General features: G+C 53.3%; 1 long non-coding RNA gene across 1 annotated transcript; it reads right to left on the bottom strand.

Moving 5' to 3' along the window:
• Positions 1–6,177: 6,177 nt before the first annotated feature.
• LOC141567535 (uncharacterized) lies at positions 6,178–14,926 on the bottom strand. Its single transcript, XR_016022138.1, has 2 exons — positions 14,418–14,926; positions 6,178–6,581 (listed from the first exon to the last, which is right to left on the bottom strand). It is a non-coding gene; the product is annotated as an uncharacterized LOC141567535 (long non-coding RNA).
• Positions 14,927–18,633: the final 3,707 nt, after the last annotated feature.

Genomic DNA, 18,633 nt, shown 5'->3' with positions numbered 1-18,633 from the left:
CTTGGATCAAAGAGTCTACGAGCCCACGATGTCACTGACGCTGGAAGGGACCCATGATGGAGGGGCACACATTCCCACCGCACCCCAATGCCTGCGCATTTGCAAGGACCCAAACTTAGACTGAGTCCCAGGACAGGATTCCCACATTATCTAAGATTAGTTGCCTACGTGAAACTGAAATCGAGTTTTAACAGAAAGATATTTTTTCTCTCTTGTGCAGCAAGGGTCCCGTCTCCAGCATGGATGTCTTCTAGACCCAGCCCCGCACTCTCCAGACTCTACTGAAAATATCCGCAGATAACATGTCAGCCCTTGTGGGCAGCTCTGTGGGAACTGGAACCTGCCCACCTATCCAGCCAGCATTGGCAGTGCCCTCGCGGACTGCGCAGGTACCAGCCCGCCAGGTTTCCGGAGGCCAGCAGACATGCATGGACCAAGTTCCCACTCACGGGAGGGGAGGGACTGCAGGCAGGGAGACAGTGAGAGGCCCCCTGCAGCAGCAGCGGCAGGCTGTCCCGCAGGTCCTCAGGGTGCCACTTCCAAGGATGGAAGGAGGGGTGTTTGGGAGGGAAATCAAGCAGAAAGGGCTGGGCCCTGCCTTTGAGTGGGTGCTGGGGTGCAGCCCAGAGGAGACCAGAATCCAGCTGGAAATCTGAACGAGAGGGCCTGGGCATATTGGAGTGGCCCCGGGAGCTCCTAACCTACACTCAAACCCAGGCTGCACCTCACCTGTTCAGTGAGGTCTCTAGGGGTGGGGCTCCAGCATCAGCATTTTAAGGACTCTGCGAGGGTGACGTCTGCTGGACAGCCCTGCACAGAAGCAACCTTACCCAGATCGGGAGTGTGGTGTGTCCACCCGCTCCTAACACACCGGTCACATTTACCTGTCTATTCACACGTCTGTGAAGTCACTGTGTCCTATCCTTTCTGTGTCCCAGCACAGTGCCTGGGACTCAGCACCAATAAGTAAGTGAATAAAGAAATCTGTGTTTTTGATCATAAAATCACAGCACTAAAAGGCCCCTCAAGCCCATTTCGTCTACAGGCCCCAGGACCACGCTGCACACAGAGACAGGCCAAGGTCCCTGAGGGGAATGGGGACACCCTGAATTTCACCCAGCCAAGAGCCCGGGCTGGGTGAAAGCCAAGCTCCCCCGCTCCTCCCCCCCCACACACACACTCTGTGTGGGTTACTTTGGATTGCTTCTGGATCTCTATAGACCTGTACCTGTGTGAAGAGAGTGGGACACAGACTGTCATGCCCCCGGCTGTGAAGCACGGTCCTCTCCCCACAGGCAAACTCTGCTTTGTGCTAGGCCTGTGTTCCAGAAACGGGTCGGGGAGTAAAGTAAATATCTGCAAATGGAGTCCAATTCTCTCAGGAAATATTTGTTGAAATCTGCTTTGTGCCTGGAACGGTTCCCGTGCCCACCTGTGGAACGTGGTGAATAGTCAAGGAGGGCAGCTCCCCAGCTCCTCCTAAAATCAGGAGGGTCGATTCCCCTCCCCCTGCACCTGGGCTGGCACTCTGATGTGCTCTGACCAACAGAACGTGGCAGCAGTGAGCTGTGCCCCTTCTGGGGCTAGCTGTTAAGAAAGCTGGCAGTCTTTGATTTGGGTCTCTTGGAGCCAGAGTCGGATGTAAGAAGTCCAACCATCCTGCCCAGAAAGGAGCCCAGCCACGCCTGGCCACTGCAGCCATACCCGGGGACGCACCAGACACATATGTGTGTGCTCCAGCTCCAGCCAGGCTCCCAGCTGAGCGCAGCTGACCGACCCCAGCCAACACCACGCGGAGCAGACCTGCCCACTGAGCCCAGCCACCCAGAGTCATTAGAAATATAAATTGCCGTTGCCTTAAGCCACTGATTTATGGAGTGGCTGCACCACTAGATAACTGAAACAGGAGGGGAGACAGATCATAAACAATAAGCGTAACAAATATTATTTATTATCAATCATGGTAGTTATTCTCAGTTATCACTGACTCCCAATTCCTTGGCCTCAGGTCCATGAATACCCTCCTTCCTTCTCTCAGGGATAAACCTGCTCCCCGTCTCTGGGCGTGGTCAGCAGCACAGACCCCAGACCCGCCCCAAATCTCTCCAAGTGTCTGGGACACCGTAGGTGCTTTCTCGATGCGTTAGGCTGGCTCTGTCAGAAGCCTCCGTCTCAACTCCCACCCACACTGTGAGCACCCCCGACCTGTCCTCTCCACCAGGGGAAGCAATAGTGAGGGTCACCCCGTTTCTGCAGGGTAAGGTCCCCAGGCAGTGTGTCACTCTAGTCTAGTCACCTCCTGCCTCTCCTCACCCCCCACACCCACTCAGTCTTCATGTGGTAACAACACTGTGACTTTTGGGGGGACCCATCCTCCCTCTGGGTCCTTCTGACTCCATCCCCACCTCCAGGGCAGGCACATTGCTCAGTAGAGCATATTAGAGTATCTAACCGTGGCCAGTGATTGGTTCCAGAGGGCACGAAACCAAAGCCCATTGGCTCAGATCGCGGAACTTCTGTGCCTCTGTCAGGAAGAAAGAGAGCCTCTTCCACTGGGGTTTCCCTTGGTGAGGCTGGTGCAAGCCTGGAAGCTGGGCAGCTGGAGAATGGAGCCAGCGGGTAGGAGGCAGAGCAGAGAGACACAGTCAGACAGAGACACGGACAGGGCAGGAACAACACTGCCAGGGACTCACCCTGTCAGGCGCAGATGCCTCCCTCATCCTGAGAGCCAAGAGCAGATGCAGGGGAACACAACATACTTTGCTGGCAGGTATCTGAGCTGCAAATAAGTGTCATTTATGGTTAAACACCAGCAGTCATTTTATCTGTAAGCAACGGACATGATGCAGATGAGGTGGGGGAGGGCACTGGTTTGAGTGACAGGAAAATTATTTCAATTGGCTTAAACCAATGAGGTACTTACTGACCCACCTGTCCTAACACAGAAAGAACACGGTGGTTCTGCCTTCAGGAACAGCTGGACCCAGGGACTAGCACAGGGTCCCACTGTCTTAGCTCCGCCTTTTCTCTTTGCATCCACATTCATTCTTCTCTGGGTTGGCTTTCTCTGGCTGTCAGGGACTGGCCTCACGCAGTCCCCAGCTGACCTGCTCACAGCCTTACAGCCAGAGACAACAGTCTTTCCTCTCTGACTCCAGTTAGAAAAGTCCTGGGGAAGGGTTCCGATTGGCCAGCCTGGATCACTCATCCATCCCTCTATCCATCCATGTGGCCGAGGTCAGAAGCTGTTAGCACAGGCAGGAAGCCTGGTGCCCACAGGCCTCCAGGGGACCCAGTAATCAGTCTTAATTGTGTCTACATAGAGCGGAGGGGAGGAGACAAGCAGGGAGGGAGGGGCGGCGGGAATGGCAGGGCAGGGAGCCCTTGGGTGAAGGTGGGGAGACTCTCTGTCGACTGCGGAGCCAGCCTGATGCCTAATCAAGCAGCAGTGCCCAGGACATGGGGTGACCTGAGTCTCAGAATTGGGTTCCAGACTGGGGATCTTTTCCACCAGGCAGGGGGACTGATGGCAGAAGAGGGTGGGGAGCCCTAGGGAAAGCTGGCTTGCCTTTGAATTATGCAGAGTGGAGTGTCACAGTGGCTTTGATGGTGTTTAATTAAATATTTGCCACAGTTAATTAATTAAATATTTAAACGTTAAATACGGAATCAGATGTGACTTAGTGGACATTATGTCTCAATAGCCATTAGCCATTCACCAGCCCTCCGAATGGAGCCTCTGCAGCCCCGGCCTCCCCTCCCCTGCAGAGGAGGACACTTGGGAAGCGTCACTGGGTACTTAGTGCCTGCGGCTGCACTTTGCTATTTCAGAATGTCATGTGTCACCCAGGTGGGGTTCTCTCTGGCTGGGTCCCAGGGAGATGGAACAGGCAAAATCTACCGTGACCTACATACACACAAACACACACCTGCTACCTCTTCTACCCAAAAACAGCCCTAGTGCCCCAAATCCCACCATTAGACATTGCTTCCTTGGTTTCAGGCCATGTCCCCTTCCCTTGATCTGCCTTTATCCTGTGTTTGGGAGCTCCTCAACTGGCCGCCTCAAATGGGGGAAAGTGCTCCTCCAAACAGCCAGGCAGGAAGCATGGTGACCTTCAGCTCCCCTCTGTGTCCTGCTCAGGGACCCCAGATGCAATCACCCACAAGCCACAGGAGCCAGGCTGGGAGGGCACCCTGAAGACAGCTTTCTGGCTCCCCCCACAGGCAGGTGAGCTCCTAGGAATACGGGGGTTGGGGGTGTGCAGCTCTGTCCTGCCCAGATGGCGTGGGAAGGCAGGTGTGTGAGTGTCCTGGGCCGGGGCTTACCACAAGATGTCAGGTAGCTATGGCCACAGTAATCTTCCCAAAAGGCAAAATCTGATGGTTTGGAGGGGGAATTCCCCACTGCCCTCAAGATAAAGTTCAGACTCCTGAGTCAGGCTGCCCTGGCCCTGCTGCCCCCACCAGTGTCAAGGTCACCTTGACTCCCCAGTCCCCATCCCAACAGTCTACATTCTGGCCACACCAGCCTCCTATCGGTTCCTAAAGAAACCAGGGTCTGTGCCTCAGGATCTTGGCATATCCTGTTCCCTCTGCCTGAAATCCTTCCCTGCCTCAGGACTCACCTAAGATGTCAGCTCCTCCAGGAAGACCACTTGCCTTGAGCAGGGACCCAGGCACGGGAGAGTTGGGTGGGGAGTCCCAGGCAGGGACAGCCGGACAGGGCTAGGTGACCCCACATAGCTTCCTAGCACAGCCCAGGGTCTGGATGTCAGCACCTCCCTCCAGGCCCCTGGGGACCCTAGGCAGGAGGAAGGCTCAGGACTGCCACCTACTGGCCACTGAAGAGAGAAGGCCTGGGAGCTGTCAGGAAACAGCTGATTATCAGGGCTCCTGAGCCCTCCCTCAGGGACCTGGCTCCCTGGGAGGCATGGGAAGCGGGGAGGCCAGACGAGAGACCCAAGGCACCTTCTTTGAAAAGAGTCTGAAAGAAATGCCCAAACAAGGTTACAAGAGGCATAGCCTATTTAAAATGTTTACAATGAACAATCTAGCACTTTTTAATACCAAGATATATTCAACATAATGCAACTATGTTTTTCAGAAGAAAATTAAAGAAGGGATGTGAAAACTATTTGCTCATGGAGGTCTTGGATGGACATCAGCCTGTCTCCCGCTTCTGACTCTAATTGCAACCTCCTGTGGAGGTAGCAGTCCTTTGGGGCCCTGAGGCCAGGCTCAGGTGGCTCACACGCCCCTGTGTAGATGGAAAGCTGCAGCAGGTGGGGCAGGGAAGAGGGGAGCCCAGACGGGCCTGGCAAACCAGGCTGGCCCTTCCTCCTGGATGCACGGAGTTCTGCTCCCTCCTCAAGCTGCCAGCCCCGGCCTGAGCCTGGTCTCTCTGGTCTCAAGGTCCAGCCACCCCTCCCACCTCTGGGGCGCCCTGCCGTCCAGCCTCGTCAGCCTTATTTCCCTGCCCTTTATTAAATATGCATTGGCCCAGAGAGATGGGGGCCTCTCTTCTGAAGGAAAATTAACCCCGATGACAAACTTAGTTATTCATGCAAACCATCAGCCTGTGATTCCTGATTATGCAGGACGCAAACTGTGAGGATCTGAGTGACTGAGGGCGGCATCAAAGGTGCCATCCAGCAGTCCCTGTACCCCTTCTCTGCCTCTGTACCCCCTTCTCCGCCTCTGCACCCCTTCTCAATCCCTGTACCCCTTCTCCGCCTCTGTACCCCCTTCTCAGTCCCTGTACCCCCTTCTCAATCCCTGTACCCCTTCTCAGCCTCTGCACCCCCTCCTCTGCCTCTGCACCCCCTTCTCAGCCCCACTGCAGGCCAGTGGCCACCTCCTCTGACAGCGCCCATTCCAGGCAAAGGGGGCCCTCCACCCGGTATTTTAAAGGATTAGTTAACCTTGTGAGATTGGTGGGGAACGTTCCACCTGGCTTTCTACTTCATGAAAGCATCAGCTCACCGGAGTATTTTAAGCACACAGTGCAGACCATATGGTATTTCAAAGAACAGAAGTTGAAAGTACAGTACATATTTATTCCTTCCACAGAGAGCATTAAAGGGGTTTAAGTATTTTATTAAAGCCTGTGTGTGCGGGCATGTGTGTGTGTGCCTGTGCGCATCAAGCGGAAATATACTTGACACATACAAAAAATAAATTACACAGATTTATTTTCATCTCTCTGCCAGCCCACCCCATAGCAACAGTGAAAACTTAGTCTATGTAAACTTGAGAAAACAAGAAATATTTTATCAGGTCGTCTCAACTCACGGCTATTGCCAAGTTTTTCTTTTCGGAAACAAGAACAGCCTCTTCGGTGTCAGGACTGCAGGCAGAGGGGAAGGAGTGGGGGTCTAAGACAGTGAAGGGGCAGCCCCAGGCCGGTCCTCCGGAGGCAGGAAGTGCAAACTGGCTGGCCTGCTCACCTGCAGGTACCTCCTGTCGCTGTGCCCTTACCTGGAGCAGCGCTGATCTCGCAGGGCTCGCTCGTGTAAGGATAAAACGAGAAATTGACACCACCAGGACAAGCAGCAGCCCTGCCTTGAAGAGTCCTGGACCTGGAATTTGGAGAAAACTTACTGTAGAAGCCTGTTGATTACATCTGTATCTAGCAACCCAGCCCGCATCTCTTGGGAACAGCCCAGTTTTTCTTGGGGAAGCCCCTTTCCCGCCTCAGTCCAGGTGATTGGGGTGGACTTAACTCCACCCCTGACTATAAGGGTGGCTACTGGCCAATCAGAGCCCTGCGTCCCTGGCCTGAGTGACTTCTTCAGGGATGGTCACATGACCCAAGACAGACCAATGAGGCTCAGGCCTGAGACTTTTGCTGGAATTACTGGGAAAGAGGCTCTCTTTTCCCAAAGGACTTGCTAGGCTGGTAGTTTGGAGTACACTGCCAACCCAGTCTTGAGCAAAAACCTAGCAGTGGAAGAGTCCAGGGCAGATGTGGACTCTATCCAAAAGACAACTCACCTCTCCTAAGCAGAGGCAGAAATTGAAATTCATAAGGTTAATTAATTAATGGAATTAATTAATGGAAATTAATTAATTGATTAATGGAAAAATAAGATCGAGTAAGCAAGCTGGTCAGGTTCAGTGGACCAAGGATCTGACTCTTCTGTCTCAACAAAGTCGCAAGCTTGATCAATCTAGAAAGGAAAGAGCTGGTAAGAATGCCAGGCAGCCCCACCCTTCAGCACCTAAGGCTCTGCCTGCAGTCCCAAATCTCCCCTGGCGGGGGCATCAGTGAATCAATGGGACCCAGGACCTGGGAGGGTGGGGCCTCAGGAGCAGCGAGGAGGAGCATGCAACTCCGAACCCTTCACTCCCTTTTTCACTGGAAAAGACTGTCAAGGAAGCAGTTTATGGCCTCAGAAATTCATCAAAAGCACATAGCACAGGTGCCAAAACATGAACACACTGAAATTCTAGCCCTCCCCTGCAGCCACCATTTTACGGATAAAATATCTGCGCGGCAGCAAGACAGTAACTATGGTGCATCCAGCCTCCCCTGCCCCATATGTGCCCCCTTCAAGTCTTCCCCTCCATGAGTGTTAGAGGGAAGATATTTTCTGGCCACAGATGTACATGGGAAGATGCAATTCTCCCTGATATTCTATAGGTGAGAACTGAACCGTACATGGAGGCAGAAAAGTTAATCGAGTGAGTTCCAGGTTTTCTCAGACACCTAGTGCTTTGTTCAGTGATTTCAGATTTAAGCTGTCAGTTTAGATTTTGCTCTCCACGCTCTTCTCCACCGGAGTGTCAGGGGCTAAGAGTCCGCACACTGACCCTGGCAGGAAGGCAGCTCTGCTCCGCCACCCAGTCGTTCCTCAGAGGTTCTCCTCTGCTCAGAGCCAAGTGACGCCTACTGACCAAGCCTTCTGCGGTAACCACCACAAATCCTCATACTGACCGAAGGCACTGAGAGGGACCAAAAGGCAGACCCTGGGGGAGAGTCACTACTCAGAAGCAGCGAACAGCTCTGGACAAGTTTCCCATTTTCATGGGTTTAAACTAGAATGTAGGCTCCAGTCTGCCCTATGTAATAGGGCAACTAAAACATGGGTAGGAAAGTCAGACTGGCTTAAGAACCAGGGGCAATTAGAGCACATAAAAGGTGCCTGGGGGAAATTCAAAAAAAGTGGGTGCCATAGAAGGGGGGTCCTCAAATCTGTGCATAAAATGCCCAAATCTCTGAGCAACTGCAGAACCACACAAGTAAGGCGATCACCAAGTGGCCCAGCTAAAGCTAAAAATTCTTAACAGATTTCAGCTACCACCATCTGCAGGGGAAAGAGACTTTACAGTTTGAGTTCAACCAAGTTAATTGCCTGCTTAAATAAAAATCAACATTCTTCAGAGGACTTTAACAATCCAGAGTCTCTGGAACATCCCAATGACCAAGACAGAATCCAAACTTATCTGACAGATGAAGATACAGGAAAACATGACCCAAACCCTAGAGAAAAGACAATCAATGGACAGCAAACATATTGTGACCTTAGATGCTGGAATTAGCAGACAATCATTTTAAGGCAGCTATTATACGTATGCAATGAACATAAAGGAAAATATGATCATAATAAATACAAAGACAAATATTCCCAGGAGAAAAATAGAAGCTATAAGAAACAACAACCATAACAAACTGCTGTGACCATTCTATGCATGGAGAGAAACCCCTGGTTATTGTTCAGACATTTACACTTGCTGGCATCAGCTGAGTAGGCCGTTTCTCCATCTAACCCAGTCATTAGGCCATCCGAGCCCGTCATCCTCCTCTTCCAGAATCAAGTCTATTATAAGTCCTCTTTTGAGAAACATCTTCTCCCTCTTTTGGGCACAGAAAAATGTGACTGAGACCCACAAAATCTGGGGCCAAAGGACACATACACACACACACACACACATACACACACAAACATACCCCACAAACCAACATCCGTCCGAACACTGATGCAAACCCCGTAACAAAATTTCAGCAAATTGAATCTAGAAATATATAAAAATGGGCTTTATCTCAGGAATTCTAGGTGTGTTTAAAATTCAAAAATCAATGGACTCATCATTATAATCGCAAGAGGAGACATACCACATGATCAACCCAGTGGAGGCAGGAAATGCGTTTAAAAAATTCAATATTTCTTCATACTTTTAAAAGAGACAGATTCCACGAACAAGAGCTAGAAGGGAAGTTCTTCAATCTGATAAAAGCATCTTTCAATCTCATAAAAGCCTGGGTCTAACATTGTCCTTACTGGGAAAGAATCAATGTTCTCCTTCTGAGATCAGGAAAAAGGCAGAGAGGTCTCCTCACCACTCATGTTCAACTCTGTACCAGACATCTGAGCAATGAAATAAGCCGGGGGGGGGGGGGAAGGCACACAAATTGCAAAGTAACTTTATTCACAGAAGACTAACTTTATTTACAAACTAACTTTATTTATTAAAACTAACTTTATTCACAGAAGACATGATTGTCCACGTAGGAAATCCCTAAGAACATACAAAAAAAAGACAGAAAGAAACTTTATAATTTTATAATCAATACTATTTAAAATGGCATTAAAAATGAAATACTTAGGGACGAATCCAACCAAATATGTTCAAGGTTTGCCTGCTGGAATATATAAAGCCTTGTTGAAAGAAACGAAGGAACACCCAAGTAAATGGAGATATACACCGTGTTCACGGATTGGAAGACTCGATACTGCTAAGATCGGGTCTTCCCGAATCAATCTATAGGTTCAATGCAATCCCAATTTATATTCCAGCGGGCTTTTTGTGTAACAAGTTGATCTTAAATTTTATACAGAAATGCAAGACTTAAAATGGCTACAGCAACTTAAAAAGATAAACTTGAGGAGTTTCACTACCTGATTTCAAGATTTTTTTACACAGCTACACGAGTCAAGAGTATGGTACTGAGGGCCAGCCCAGTGGCTCAGGCGGTTGGAGCTCCATGCTCCTGACTCCGAAGGCTGCCAGTTCGATTCCCACATGGGCCAGTGGGCTCTCAACCACAAGGTTGCCAGTTCAATTCCTAGAGTCCCACAAGGGATGGTGGGCTGCGCCCCCTGCAACTAGCAATGGCAACTGGACCTGGAGCTGAGCTGCGCCCTCCACAACTAAGATTGAAAGGACAACAACTTGACTTGGAAAAAAACCCTGGAAGTACACACTGTTCCCCAATAAAGTCCTGTTCCCCTTCCCCAATAAAATCTTTAAAAAAAAAAAAGAGTACGGTATTGATGCATGGATGAGAGAGGTCAGAACTGTGGGCGGCCAAGAAGGGTTCCTTGCACCCCCCACAGAAGGCTGACCCGAAGCTTCCAGAGCCCGGCAGCATCCAAAGTTGTCCTGCTCCAAAGCACCGCCCCACACCTGAGCAGGGGGAGGGACCTGAATGAGGAGACCCTGACGGATGACTTCATGTGACACTTACGTGGGGCGTTCCCTGGCTCCGAGCTTCTCCTAAAAGGCATCCAGACTGCCTTGTGGTGATCAGGAAAGTATGTGAAGACACCACCACCCCCCAAAGAACGGGAGTCCCATTTGTCTGTGCTGTTTGGGGGAGAGAGAAAGAGGGAAAGAGGGGGAGGTGGGGGAGAGAGAGAAACTGGTTTCAGGTACCTTCTCTCCTTTGACTCTTGACGACAGCTCTAAGTTGGGCCTTATTTTTATTCCCCTCTCACTGGGAAGAAAACCAAGGTTCACTGTGGTTGGGTTTCCTGCCCAAGTTCATGTCTCTAAAACATAGAGAAGGGATTAGAATCCAGGTGTGTACACTCCAAAGTCCAAGCTCGGCCCTCTAAATCCTTTCTGCCTGGACACTGGGGCGAGATCTTGAACCCTCGGACCTCTGCGCCCTCATACAAAAGTGGAAACAGGCCTAATCCTTCACGACTTTCTCCCGGGCCAAGTCCAAATACACCTCCTGCGGGGATGGCAGGAGGATCCGTGACGAAGGTCCGGAAACCTACAAAGCAGCCCCAGACAAACGCAGATGACTTCACTGGACTTGACTCACTGTGGGAAGGTGGACGGAAGTCCTTTCATCTCATGCTCAGCTTTATTCACCAGGTTTCCACCCTCCACCTCAGAGGCCAAGCACTGGGCAGTCGTGTCCACCATGATGGTCATTATCTTCATTTACCAAATACTACGTGTCCAGTTCCCTCACAGGAGACACTACAACTCTGCGTCCTAAGCAGCACTGGAACGCACATGTGGCCCCGTGCAGCCACGCCAGCACTTCCTGTCAGCGGACCCGCTGAGCTGTGTCCCTTCGCTGGGGTAACGTGGCACCTCATCCCTTACCGTTACCTTTGTCTGATCACCAGTGAGCACGGGCCTTTTCCCACACCTCAGCTATTTTGATTTCTCCTCCAGGAATGGCCTCCACATATCCTTTGCCCATTATTATTTTTGTAATTATGTTTCCTTTCTTTTCTGGACAGATTTTCAGAAGTTGATTACCCTAGTTACAGCCTTGTGTTGGTTTAAGACATGGAGAATACCCTCTTCCAGCTTATCACCTAATATGTTAATTCCATCTGTAGTAAAGCAACATCTTCAATTTTGGTGCAGCCAAATCCATCGTTTCCCTCTTTGTGGATTAAGCTTTGGAGGTCATGATAAATCCTTTCCTCTCACAGAGATATTATCCTACTTTTTAATTTATCACCTCTATTTTTTAACATTTAATAATTAGGTATTTAATCTAGTTGGAGTTTATGTATATGGTATGAGGTAGGGATCCAATTTTATTTTTTCTCTGTTACAGAAAGTCAATATTCCCAATGCCATTTACTAAATAATCTAGCCTTTCTCTAGTCACTAATTATTTTATCTCTCTCACATACCAAGTTAATCATGTCTGTACAAATATCACATTTTAATTACTATGGTTTTGTAATCTGATTTAATGCCTGTAGAGCAAGACCTCCTGTTAGTTCTTCTTTTTCAAAATTGTCGTAACCAATCAAAGACTTTTATTCTTCCACATACCTTGCAGAATCAGTTTCCCAAGTTCCAAAACAACTGGGCTGAAATTTTTACTGGAATTACATTGAATACAGAAAGCATTTGGTGGAGAATGCATTCTTCCAAGGTTAAGATGTTATCCCATTATTTATCTGTGTATTCAGATCTTTTTTAAAACATCTATATTTTTGAGTTTTAGATTTACCTCCTTAAAGATCTTGTGTGGTTTTCATTAGGTTAATTCCTACATATTTCAGTATTATGCAGACTATCTTATTTTTATTACCTTTTCAAGAAATGGATTATTATTGCAGGGGAACCCATTACGGACTTGATATTCTGATCTTCTATGAGGTACCCTTGTTCAGCTCTTCTTAGGTTAATCCGTCTGTTGACTCTCTTGTTTCCTAGGATGATGCTCATTTGAGAATAACTGTGTTGTCTTTTTGCTTCCAATCCTTACAATTCACTCAGTTTTCTCACGTTGTATTGCCAGGACTGTCAAGTACCATGTTGAATACTGGCAGGGCCAAAGAACATCCTTGCCTTCTCTCTGACTTTTGAAAAGGAGGAGGTTTGGGTTTTAGCCTAGTGCTTAAAGCAGGTGCACGCAATTATTAGAAGCTCACTCTTGAGAAAGGTTCCCGGCGCCGCCCATGAAGACCGGATGGAGGGGAGCGAGACAGACGAGGGCTCATCTAGAACAGCGGCGGTCAATGAGCTGAAGATGACGTCGTCCCAATGGGGCTTCGGACATCAGTGTAGCAGAGAGACTGGGGGAACAGTAGATGGGGTTCTGGGGAACATTCGACTCGGGAGTGAGGAGTGAAGACTGAAGCCCTGTTTGGGGGCTGGCTGGCTGGCTGGGGAGACGGTGATGCCTGTTCACTGAGGGGCAGAAACAGACACCGGGAAGGAAGGCGGGTTCCACGTCAGACACGCGTCTACGTCCAGCAAGGGACCTAGCGGGCATCTGGATGGAAGGATGGGGAGTCAGGAGAGTGGCGTGCGCCAAGGGATAAAGGTCGGGGTGTACGAGTCCTGAGTGGTATCAGCGACGTTCACAAAGCGCTTAGCAAAGTGCCCGGCACACACGGGGCAGCTCCCGTTCAAACGAGGGAGTGGCCGAGAGCCCCCAGGCCAAGCCCTGGGCGACACCACGCCCGCGGGGCAAGAGGCCGCGGACAGACAGGAGGAAGGGCGGCCGAGGATGTCAGGGGGCAGGGGCCGAACGCGAAGGAGAGGCTGTGCCGAGACGGCCGAGGACCCTGCGCGTGACTGCGCCCCCGCGCGAGCGTCCGAGCCTGTCCGGCCGTCTCCCGGGGGCAGGGCTGGCACACCGCGACCCGCCTACCTGACTCTGGGGCTTCAGGGCAGCGGGCCTGGCAGCCGGGACGACGCTGGCCGCGCCCGCGCCCCGCCGCGCCCGCGCCCCGCCGCGCCCGCGCCCCGCCGCGCCCGCGCCCCGCCGCGCCCGCGCCCCGCCGCGCCCGCGCCCCGCCGCGCCCGCGCCCCGCCGCGCCCGCGCCCCGCCGCGCCCGCGCCCCGCCGCGCCCGCGCCCCGCCGCGCCCGCGCCCCGCCGCGCCCGCGCCCCGCCGCGCCCGCGCCCCGCCGCGCCCGCGCCCCGCCGGCCGCGGGCCCGACGGAGCGCCTGCGCAGGGGAGACCCCGCCCACAACCCGGCCCCGCCCCTTCCGCAGGCGCCTTCTGCGAGGGGCGGGGGCGGGGCCGGGGACAGCGGGCGGAGCGGCGTCACGTGGGTAAACACGCGCACGTGGAGCTGAGGCTGAGCGCGGAGGGCGGCGCCGGCTCCCGGCGAGCCGAGGGCAGCTGCGCTCCGCCCGCGCCAGCCCGGGAGGCCGGAGGTCTGTGGGCTGGGAGGCAGCGACCGCGCCCGGGCCGCGTGAGCCCCGCGGAGCCTCAGTTTCCCCAGCTGCTCAAATCCTCCTAGCAATTGGGAAACACAGAGGTCGGGCTCAGCCCTCAGGGACCTAATAAACTGTGAGGAGCCGATGATGTGCGCATTATCCCATTTCACGGATGGGGAAAGCGGAGCCAGGAGCGCAGGAAACGTGCCCAGAGCCACGTGGCCAGAAAGTGCCGCGCTCAAGGTCCGAACTCCGGCAAGTCTGGCTCCGTGCTTGGGCCGCGGTCCCGCTCCTGGTGTCCTGCGCCCGCCCCTTGGGGTTGGTCCTGCCCTGGGTCAAGCAGTGAGGCGTGTGTCACCCGACTGTACGATAGGGCGACAGTGGTGACCGCCTCCAGAGGAGCTCGGAGGCGGCGCTCACCCAATCGTCGCAGTAGCTTCCGCCCGCGCGTGGCGGGGATGGACCCCGGGAAGCCTGTGACCCCCACCCCCACAGCCCCGGCGCCGCTCACCCGATGGCCCCTCCTCTGCGACCCACCTGTTTCTCCCCGGAGTCCTGTGTCATCAGCGAACCCTGCAGCGGGCGGCGCCCGAGGCACTTTCGGGCCCTTCTCCGGCCGGCTTCTCCCCAGGCCGCCCGTCCTCTCTCCTCCGCGTCCTCCTCCGCGTCCTCCTCCGCCCGCCGCGTGACCTGGAGGCGCCACACGCGGAGTGAGCAGGGTGGACGGGAGGGTACGGCGGCAGCTCAGTGTTCAAAGAAAGAGGCGTTTCGGGCACAAAGTGAGCTGCCCGGCTCCAGGGGGTGCGCAGCGCTCTTTCCATGCCCGGCTGCCCTAGCCACCGCGGTCCTGGACAGGGGACACCTGGGCCCCGAACCTCAGTTGCGTTTTGAGGTTCATGGGAGCTGGTTGATGGCGTTAACCAAGCTTGGGCTTCTCATGCAGTATGACCACGGGCCCTGAGGCCAGCCCACTCCTGCCCACGTGCAAGTTTCTGAACCTCTCTGTGCGTCAGCTTCCTCTTCTCTGAAACGGGGTTGTGTGTGAATTAAATGACTAGACTAAGAACTGGATGACAGTGCCATGTACTGCAGGTGAGCGCATGCAGGGGCTGCGAACTGCACCTTCTGGCAGTCTGAACCCAGTCCCACCCCTGACCCCAGTCCTTCCCTCAAGATGTGTTTTATGGAATTTTCCATGCAGGTACCTTCAAACAGGGACTTATCCAGATGCATTCACTGAGACAGGTCAGGGCAGTAACACAGGCCTGTGTGGTGGCCGGAAGCTGAACACTCTTCTTAGCCTCCTCCCAGCTCACTTACCTACTAGCCAGCCTCAGCATGTCTGTCTCTGATGATGCCGCTTCCTTTGCCCCACCCCCATCCCAGGACCAATGGACACACCTGTGGGGAGCTTCCCTGAGCTGCAGTGTGATGTTGGACTCTTATTCTGCTGAAGAGAGCAAGACTACCCCAGAGTGGCCTTCTGAGTGGCAAACAGAGGCCCAGGCCTGGAGCTTTGGCTACTGAGGACCCTCCCAATCTCTGTCTTTTTCCTTCAGAACAGGCTGGGGGATCACAGCTGCTGGTCTAAGGAAGAGAACGATGGAAGCCAGAACACAGGGAGACCTAGGAGACACCAGAGAGGAAACCTGGGGAGTTCGGGGTGCGGCTGACCTGAGTGGTGGGCTGTTCCCACACTTGGGGCTCCTGGTCACATGGCTCATTAGAGGTGGGCCTGGCCTGCAAGAATCTCTAGAAGGGGACTCCTGCCTCCTCTGGCCTCTCTCCTGGCCCCTGCAATGGCCTTCCCAGACCACAGATGACCTTGACTGAGTGTTCTCTGGGCCTGTCTTGTGCAGAACTGTATTCCCAAGGCCTGGCATAGAGGCTCTCAGCAAACACTGATGGAAAGATTATTGGGTCATTGAAGCTCCTGTGGAAGATTGGGGTTTGGGGAGGGGTCAAAAAAGCCAGAAGCCCCCAGAGCTCCCTCTGTCCCACGTGCCACCTGCCCTTGGCATGCACACAGCCTCTTGCCCCACTTCTACTGATTATCTTCCCTGAAGACTTGCCCCACCCCGCAACCCTTCCCCAGGAGCACCTCGGGGATGACAATATGGCCAGTCTTGGGTAGTCAAGGGATGGATGAGTTTTCACTCTGACTCCCCCTCTGGACCCCCACACATACTCCAAAGGCCCAGGCACCCCAGAAACACTGTCAAGAACACCCCCTGAGGGCATGATTGCCCCCGCCAGCATGCCAGCAGAGGTGAGAATGTGCAGGCGGAGAGGACACAGGCGGAGCGCTTCCCGAAATGCAGCAGCACATCTGCCCGGAGGAAAAGGGAGGCCCAGAACCACAAGCTTTGGTATTTTTACTTGGTGTTGTGAGGGGCCATCTGTGCAGGTTGGCACTTGTCTGGAGGAAACCAGAATCTACTGTAGATGAAATTCAAATGTGAGATTACTGTGCAGGCTGTCAGGCTGAGACTTTCTCCAGGAGCTGGGGCAGCCGTTCTGGTACTTTAGGAGCAGCAGAGTATGCCAGGGGCTAGCAGCTGTTCAGGGCGAGTGAGCACACGGGGCCTCCTGCCAGAGCCTCGTCCAGCTCCTCACCAATGGTCTTCTCAGCCCTGGCTCCACCAAGGGCGCCAGAAAGGGCCTGGACCACCAGCTGTTCAAATTGGCCCCCACTGCCCAGGAGCAGGAGGGCTGGAGGGTAGAAGTCCGGGTGGGGCGGGGGGGTTGGCAGTGCCAGAGAGTGAGTGTGGGAGAAGTTCAGACCCCTCCATGATCACCATTGGTTCCTCCCAAACCACCGTGACAAACTAGCAGGTGCAGCCCATCCTCAGATGTGCCCTTGGCCCCCGCTTTCAGCTGCAGGTTACTCTCAAGGCCCCTGCATAGAAATTCTAGAACATCCCTGTCTGAGCTGAACCTCTCTGGGATCTTCCCACACAGCAGGACTACCTGGGTGGGGGGTGCGTGTCAGTGTGAAGTGGGGCACGAGGGTCCTGGAAACCCCATCGGAAAGGCCTTTCTGGGGTGTCCCAGGTGGCCGTCCTGCATGGGACTTGCATGTTGACTGGTGGCTGTCCCTAGCTTGTGTGCCCCCGACATATGGCGTGCCGGTGAAGACTGTGTTCCCACTGCAGCGTAAGTGTCAGGGCTGCACATGTGTCTCGGCCACTTGTACCAGGAGCACTGTTGGTCGCTGGAGGCTTTCCTTGGGCCCCTCCCCGGGGTCAGAGGTGGAGCTGCCCTGGTGGGGGAGCACCAGGGTGGGGAGCAGAGGACACTGACAGTGGCACATTTAAGTTTGGGAACTCTGGTGCCATTCCTAATATATTCTGCTGGGTTCTGGGATGGGAGGAGGATGACAGATGTGGGCAAATGATCCGTGACTCCTGCAGACGCGTGCCCCCAACACACATACCCTTTTCTAACTTATGCCAAATAATAAAATCTAAAATTAGCAGACAGGGATGTGGGAAGAAAGCAGCCCAGAACCTAATTTTCTTTTCTTCCTTCAAAAAGAACACTCAGGTAAGGAATGTACACCAAGAGGGGTCCTTGGCTCTGAAATACTGCTACATACACACACACACACTCCCACACATGGCCTGTGACCACCCAAACAGAGGATGCATTACCCATGTCAGAGTCCCTTACCTGGGATTACGCCAAAGCAGAATGGAGGAGGGTGGGCACAGGGCCTGGGGACCCAGCGGATGGCCACTGCCAGGCATGACTGCTGTTGGCATTGCCAGGGAGAGCCAGGGTACAAAAAGGACAGGGAGGGGGTCCAAGATGAGGGCTGCCAGGGCCTTGCTGGGTTCCAGGCTCACACTGGTGCTGACCAGCTTGGGCAGGCCTTTTTTTAAAAATAGAAACAAAAGGATGAAATCATTAGCATCAATCGGGCACATTCAGTGTCGATTACTGACATGCCATTGTTATGAGGATAAAAGAAATGTCATTAATAAAGCCGCCCAGCCCGCCCTTTGTGACCCGTGAATCCTTTACTGGCGTCTGCATCATCTGTCTTGCAGCAGATGAGCCATCGCTCAGGTGCCCTGGACACCACTGAAACGAGCAGCTCAGAAAATCACTCACGCAATCTGGAAACTCATCATTTTCAGGTGCAATTTGTCTTCTGATGCCTCCATTTTCTTCACCAATGGGACAGAATTGGGGAGAGGGTTTCCAGCAGCACAGTGCAGGGTTCCATTCAAGGAAGAACAAAGCCTGTCCCCAGGATGAGGCTCTGAGGGAGCCCAAGGTCCCTGACACCCAGGACCATGTGCAGGGTCACCTGGCAGGACCAGGAACCAGCCTTTGGGTGGAGGACCCTTTTCCAGCAGCAGCCCTGAAGTCACACTGCCCACCTCTGGCCTTGACTTGCCCTTGAGGGGCTGAGGGTCGCAGGTCACCCTGAGGACGAGAGGCACCGGGAGGCCTGGAAGACTGGGGAGGGTGGGGGGTAGCTCTCAGCCCCTCGCAGGCTTCCCGCCCACCTGCCTGCCAGTCTGACTTCACCCCCTGTCCTTCCTGACGTCTAGAGAAATGAAACCTCCTTTGCATGACAGGAAGCAGGGCAGTTCCCTAAAGAGTGATTGCAAACCTAAAAACCCCAAACTCGTCTTTCATCACCACCTGGAAGACAAGAGTTTGAAGAGAAACAGAAAGAAGCTCTTCACCCCGAGAAGCTAGACTCATCTGGAAGCACGCTAACACAACACACTGTGGCCCA

This window comes from Rhinolophus sinicus, chromosome 8, assembly GCF_057876585.1.
Source record: "Rhinolophus sinicus isolate RSI-liver-muscle chromosome 8, RSI-T2T, whole genome shotgun sequence".
Taxonomy (NCBI): Eukaryota; Metazoa; Chordata; class Mammalia; order Chiroptera; family Rhinolophidae; genus Rhinolophus; species Rhinolophus sinicus.
Note: the sequence above shows the minus strand (reverse complement) of the source record. Positions and strands in the feature narration are given on the sequence as shown.